General features: G+C 38.0%; 1 non-coding gene across 1 annotated transcript; it reads left to right on the plus strand.

The window, feature by feature from the left end:
- Positions 1-1,470: 1,470 nt before the first annotated feature.
- Positions 1,471-1,578, plus strand: LOC127743550 (small nucleolar RNA R71). The gene has a single exon (XR_008004936.1). It is a non-coding gene; the product is annotated as a small nucleolar RNA R71 (small nucleolar RNA).
- The last annotated feature ends 4,400 nt before the right edge of the window (positions 1,579-5,978 follow it).

Below are 5,978 nucleotides of genomic sequence, written 5' to 3' on the forward strand. Positions count from 1 at the left end.
TTTGCTGTGGCTAGGAAGGGTCTGCCAAGGATGATGGATTCATCCATGCACTTCCCAATCCCTCAATTTCAGTCAGAATTTACCTGAAATCACAGAAAAACACACAAACTCATAGTAAAGTCCAGAAATGTGAATTTATCATAAAAACTAGTGAAAACATCCCTAAAAGTAGCTTAAACTTACTAAAAACTATATAAAAACAATGCCAAAAAGCGTATAAATTATCCGCTCATCACCTAGCTTCTCCATTACATAGAGAGGCATGAGGTTTATGCTTGACCCTAGGTCACACAGAGCCTTCTTAAAGGTCATGGTGCCTATGGTACAAGGTATTGAAAACTTCCCAGGATCTTGTCTCTTTTGAGGTAATTTCTGCCTAGTCAAGTTATCCAGCTCTTTGGTGAGCAAAGGGGGTTCATCCTCCCAAGTCTTATTACCAAAAAACTTGTCATTTAGCTTCATGATTGCTCCAAGGCACTTGGCAACTTGCTCTTCAGTGACATACTCATCCTCTTAAGAGGAAGAATACTCATCAGAGCTCATGAATGGCAGAAGTAAATCCAATGGAATCTCTATGGTCTCAGTGTGAGCCTCAGATTCCCATGGTTCCTCATTAGGGAACTCATTGGAGGCCAGTGGACATCCATTGAGGTCTTCCTCAGTGGCGTTCACTGCCTCTTCCTCCTCTCCAAGTTCGGCCATGTAGGTCATGTTAATGGCCTTGCATTCTCCTTTTGGATTCTCTTCTGTATTGCTTGGAAGAGTACTAGGAGGGAATTCAGTAATTTTCTTACTCAGCTGACCTACTTGTGCCTCCAAGTTTCTAATGGAGGACCTTGTTTCAGTCATGAAACCTTGAGTGGTTTTGATTAGATCAGAGACCATGGTTGCTAAGTCAGAGTGGCTCTGCTTAGAATTCTCTGTCTGTTGCTGAGAAGATGATGGAAAAGACTTGCCATTGCTAAACCTGTTTCTTCCACCATTACTTTTGTTGAAACCTTGTTGAGGTCTCTATTGATCCTTCCATGAGAGATTTGGATGATTTCTCCATGAAGGATTATAGGTGTTTCCATAGGGTTCTCCTATGTAGTTCACCTCTTCCATTTAAGGGTTCTCAGGATCATAAGCTTCTTCTTCAGATGAAGCGTCCTTAGTACTATCTGGTGCAGCTTGCATTCCAGACAGACTTTGAGAAATGATATTCACTTACTGAGTCAATATTTTGTTCTGAGCCAATATGGCATTCAGAGTATCAATCTCAAGAACTCCTTTCTTCTGATTCGTCCCATTGTTCACAGGATTCCTTTCAGAAGTGTACATGAATTGGTTATTTGAAACCATTTCAATCAGTTCTTGAGCTTCTGCAGGTGTCTTCTTCAGATGAAGAGAGCCTCCAGCAGAACTATCCAATGACATCTTTGACAGTTCAGACAGACCATCATAGAAGATACCTATGATGCTCCATTCAGAAAGCATGTCAGAAGGACACTTTCTGATCAATTGTTTGTATCTTTCCCAAGCTTCATAGAGGGATTCACCTTCCTTTTGTTTGAAGGTTTGGACTTCCACTCTAAGCTTACTCAATTTTTTAGGTGGAAAGAACTTTGCCAAGAAGGCATTGACTAGCTTTTCCTAAGAGTTCAGGCTTTCTTTAGGTTGTGAGTCCAACCATATCCTAGCTCTATCTCTTACAGCAAAAGGGAATAGCATAAGTCTGTAGACCTCAGGGTCAACACCATTGGTTTTGATAGTGTCACAGATTTGCAAGAACTCAGCTAGAAGCTGATAGGATCTTCCAATGGAAGTCCATGAAACTTGCAATTCTGTTGCATTAGAGAAACTAATTGAGGCTTAAGCTCAAAGTTGTTTGCTCCAATGGTAGGGATAGAGATGCTTCTCCCATAGAAGTCGGGAGTAGGTGCAGTAAAGTCACCCAGCACCTTCCTTGCATTGTTGGCATTGTTGTTATTTTCGGCTGCCATGTCTTTTTCTTTGAAGATTTCTGTTAGGTCCTCTACAGAGAATTGTGCTTTAGCTTCTCTTAGCTTTCACTTCAAGGTCCTTTCAGGTTCAGGGTCAGCCTCAACAAGAATGCTTTTGTCTTTGCTCCTGCTCATATGAAAGAGAAGAGAACAAGAAAATAGGGAATCCTCTATGTCACAGTATAGAGATTCCTTAAAGTGTCAAAGGAAAAGAAAAATAGAAGGAAGAGGTAGAAAATTCGAACTTATCAAGGAAAGATGGAGTTCGAGTTTTGCTTTAAGGAGGAGTGTTAGTCCATAAATAGAAAGATGTGAGAAGAGGGGAAGAGATTTTTGAAAATTAAGTAAAAGATTTTTAAAAACATTTTGAAAAACACTAATTGATTTTTGTAAACCAAGAGTGGAAAAGAAATCAAGTGATTTTTTTGAAAAAGATTTTGAAATAAGAAATTAAAAAGATGTGATTGAAAACTATTTTCAAAAAGATGTGATTTAAGAAGATATGATTGAAAAAGATATAGTTTTAAAAAGACATTATTGAGAAGATATGATTTGAAAAACAATTTAAAAAGATTTGATTTTGAAAATTAATGACTTGGCTAACAAGAAAAGATATGATTCAAACATTAAACCTTTCTCAACAGAAAAGGCAACATACTTGAAATGTTGAATCAAATCATTAATTGATAGCAAGTATTTTTGAAAATAGAAAGAAATTGATTTTGAAAACATGTGATTGAAAAGATAAGATTTGAAAAAGATTTGATTTTGAAAAATTTTTAAAACTTGAAAAAAATTTGCATTAAAAACAAAATCTTCCCTCTTGTGCCATCCTGGCGTTAAATGCCCAGAATGGTGCACATTCTGGCGTTTAACGCCCAAAACTTACCCCTTTTGGGCGTTAAACCCCCAGCCAGGCACCCTGGATGGCGTTTAAACGCCAATTTTCCTTCTTCACTGGGTCTTTTTAACGCCCAGCTTTTTCTGTGTAATTCCTCTGCAGTATGTTCTGAATCTTCAATTCTCTGTATTATTGACTTGAAAAGACACAAATTAAAAATTTTTTTTGATTTTTAATGATGAGGAATAATCAAAATGCAACTAAAATCAAATAAACAATGCATGCAAGACACCAAACTTAGAAGTTTGTATACTATCAACACTAACAAACTGAAAATGCATATGAGAAACAACAAAACAGACAAAACAAGAGAATTTAAAGATCAGAGCAAGTAAATCATCAAGAACATCTTGAAGATCACTGAAGACATATGAAAAATGCAAGAAGAATAGAAACATGCAATTGACACCAAACTTAAAATGAATCACTAGACTCAAACAAGAAGTACTTTTGGTTTTTATGATTTTATAATTTTTTTGGATTTTTCGAAAATTATATGGAGAAGAAAATAAAAGATATCAAAATTCTTAATGAGAATTCCAGGAATCTTGCAATGTTAGTCTAAAGCTTCAGTCTAAAGGAATTAGACATGGCTAGCCAAGCTTTAGCAGGACATTGCATTCAAGAGCTCGATTGATGAGGATCAATCAGCTTTAGTGATGATGAAAACATCACCATGAAACACTAGAATTCATTCTTAAAAATTCTGAAAAATACCTAATCTAAGCAACAAGATGAACCGTCAGTTGTCCAAACTCAAACAATCCCCGGCAACGGTGCCAAAAACTTGGTGCACGAAATTGTGATCATCAATGGCACCATCAACATGGTATGCTCAATTGCAATCTCAACTATTTATCACAACTTCGCACAACTAACCAGCAAGTGTACTGGGTCGTCCAAGTAATAAACCTTACGTGAGTAAGGGTCGATCCCACGGAGATTGTTGGTATGAAGCAAGCTATGGTCATCTTGTAAATCTCAGTCAGGTAGACTCAAATGGTTATGGATGATGAATAAAATATAAAGATAAAGATAGAAATACTTATGTAATTCATTGGTAAGAATTTCAGATAAGCGTATGGAGATGCTTTGTCCCTTCCGTCTCTCTGCTTTCCTACTGTCTTCATCCAATCCTTCTTTGTCTTTTCCATGGCAAGCTGTATGTAGGGTTTCACCGTTGTCAGTGGTTACCTCCCATCCTCTCAGTGAAAATGTTCAACGCACCCTGTCACGGCACGGCTAATCATCTGTCGGTTCTCAATCAGGTTAGAATAGAATCCATTGATTCTTTTGCGTCTGTCACTAACGCCCAGCCTTCAAGAGTTTGAAGCTCGTCACAGTCATTCAATCATTGAATCCTACTCAGAATACCACAGACAAGGTTTAGACCTACCGGATTCTCCTGAATGCCGCCATCAATTCTATCTTATACCACGAAGATTCCGATTAAGGGATCCAAGAGATATCCACTCAATCTAAGGTAGAACGGAGGTGGTTGTCAGGCACACGTTCATAGGTGAAAATGATGATGAGTGTCACGGATCATCACATTCATCAAGTTGAAGAACAAGTGATATCTTAGAACAAGAACAAGCGGAATTGAATAGAAGAACAATAGTAATTGCATTAATACTCGAGGTACAGCAGAGCTCCACACCTTAATCTATGGTGTGTAGAAACTCCACCATTGAAAATAAACAAGGTCCAGGCATGGCCGTGAGGTCAGCCCCCATGATCTAAGAACTAAACGTCCAAAGATGATCCTAAGATCTAAATTGATCCAAAGATGAAAATACAATAGCAAAAGGTCCTATTTGTAGAGAACTAGTAGCCTATGGTTTACAGAGATGAGTAAATGACATAAAAGTCCACTTTCGGGCCCACTTGGTGTGTGCTTGGGCTGAGCATTGAAGCATTTTCATGTAGAGACTTCTCTTGGAGTTAAACGCCAGCTTTTGTGGCAGTTTGGGCGTTTAACTCCCATTCTTGTGCCAGTTCCGGCGTTTAACGTCGGGCAGTTTTAAGCTGATTTGGGACGCCGGTTTGGGACATCAAATCTCGGGCAAAGTATGGACTATTATACATTGCTGTAAAGCCCACGATGTCTACTCTCCAACGCCGTTGAGAGTGCATCAATTGGGCTTCTGTAGCTCCAGAAAATCCACTTCAAGTGCAGGGAGGTCTGAATCCAACAGCATATGCAGTCCTTTTCAGCCTCTGAATCAGATTTTTGCTCAAGTCCCTCAATTTCAGCCAGAAAATACCTGAAATCACAGAAAAACACACAAACTCATAGTAAAGTCCAGAAAAGTGAATTTTAACTAAAAACTAATAGAAATATACTAAAAACTAACTAAAACATACTAAAAACAATGCCAAAAAGCGTACAAATTATCCGCTCATCAAAGACTGAATGGGGAGAGTGTATAAATGGGATATACTTTAAGTTAAAAAAAAGGCTTGGTAGTAGGGGACCCTAATTTGGAAGCCCTGGGAAGATTTTCTTTGTACTTTTCTCTTAGTTTACGTAGTCTCTTTTCCTTTTCTATTTTGATTGAGCAATGATGAACTAAACCACCACTTCATTAGGGGTAGGAGCTCTATTGTAATCATAATGAATCAATGAAATTCTTCTTCTTCTCAATCTGCTTGTGTAGCTATAGGATAACTTCTGTTTTGATTGTGAATCATTCACTCCAGAAGGGGGTTTGATTCAATTGAATGCGTGTGTGAGCCTCGGAAGGGGAATCACTTGCATTAGAATTAGAGCTCTATCCTTCACAATCCTCTTGACTGATACTATTCAGGAGGAATTGAGGGCTTCAGGATTTCTTTGGCTTATGGATAAGAGAATATGCTTAACCTCTTCTCATGACAATTAGATCACGGAATTGGCAAGATTGATTGTGATTAGAGAGATTGGGTTGTCAAAGAATTGGGATTCCATCAATTACAATCTGCCATAGATCTACTCATATGATTGAGAAGGAAGTTAAGACCCATTTGATTCATGATGGATTATGATATCTCCAATCCTTGATGAATCTTTCTCTTTGATCTTCCTCAACATAGATCACTCTAAATTTACTTTA

This window comes from Arachis duranensis, chromosome 10, assembly GCF_000817695.3.
Source record: "Arachis duranensis cultivar V14167 chromosome 10, aradu.V14167.gnm2.J7QH, whole genome shotgun sequence".
In the NCBI taxonomy this organism is placed as follows: Eukaryota; Viridiplantae; Streptophyta; class Magnoliopsida; order Fabales; family Fabaceae; genus Arachis; species Arachis duranensis.